Below are 1,269 nucleotides of genomic sequence, written 5' to 3'. Positions count from 1 at the left end.
AGTGGTGGGAGAGAGAGGCTAAGAGGGGACAGACAGAGAGAGAGATGGGGAAGGCTTGGATAGAAGAGGGAAATCCACAGGGGGAGGCAGGGAGGGGAGAGGGGAAAGTGGGAAGATGGGAAGCTGGTGCTCAGGCTGCATGCCAGGGTCAAAATCTCTTGAGGTCAAAATGGCAAGGTCAAAACATACTTCTTCGCCTCTCATACATCAAGAATTATTTATGCAAAAGACCTCTGATATTCCCTTTCATAAATACATAGATTCAGCTACAATTTTTCAGTCCTTTGCAAAAATTTTGGCATTTGCAGTTCCAAAACTGCATTTGTAATTGGCTTTTTGTGGTTTCACGGCATTCCCCTAAGTTTTAGGGGATCATTTTTAAATCTCTGGAAATAATCCAATCTTGTATCATTTTTTTTTCCTCTACCCATATGAAGCTATCGCATTTCATCACTGGGAGTCTGTGAGGCTTTTCCTGATGTGCTGTACATGGTAACTGGCATGTTGATGACCATCTCTGAACGTTGGTCGTTGCAATAGATTGCCTGTTTGAAACCTGAATTTGTTTAGTCCTAGAACCTGTAACAGTGTCAATGGATCCAGTAACATGTGGATGATGCCTCAGGTTGATAAGTTCACTGGTGGAACTGGAGAGGAAGAAATATGAGAGGGAGGGTATTGAGTGGGAGGAGGGCTCCTTATAATGATAAAGCACATCAGGGATGAATACTGGGTTTATTCCACACTTGCCTAATTGTGCTTCAATAGAGGTCAGAACCCAAAGAGTAAAGATAGCAGATGATTTTTTCAAAACCCTAATAGAATAACTTGAACCAACGAGTCTCCTAAACCACAAATTAAATATGAATATTTGGGCCAAGGAATATAAACAAAGATGTATTAATCTTAAACTAGAATATTCAAACCTTTCATCATTAAGGCTCAATAAAAGTTATAAATTTGACAATAAATGGATCTGTTTATTTAATTTGATGAAGATGAGAGACACAAACCACAAAGGACAGCATTGATAAATTTGACTATTTTTTTGTTTTTTTAGGGACAAGGTCTTGCTATGTTGCCCAAGCTGGTCTTGAACTCCTGGCCTTAAGTGATCCTCCTACCTCGGCCTCCCAAAGTGCTGGGATTACAGGCATGAGCCACCATGCCTGGCCAAATTTGACTATTAAATATAGAAATCTTCTGTATAAAAATGGAAACCATGAGCAAAGTAAAATGATAAGCTACCAGGATGCTGGAGAAGATATT

The sequence above is a fragment of the Propithecus coquereli genome, unplaced genomic scaffold (assembly GCF_000956105.1).
Source record: "Propithecus coquereli isolate 6110/MARCELLA unplaced genomic scaffold, Pcoq_1.0 Scaffold162, whole genome shotgun sequence".
Taxonomy (NCBI): domain Eukaryota; kingdom Metazoa; phylum Chordata; class Mammalia; order Primates; family Indriidae; genus Propithecus; species Propithecus coquereli.
The sequence above is the reverse complement of the archived record's forward strand: the minus strand, read 5'-3'. Positions refer to the sequence as shown.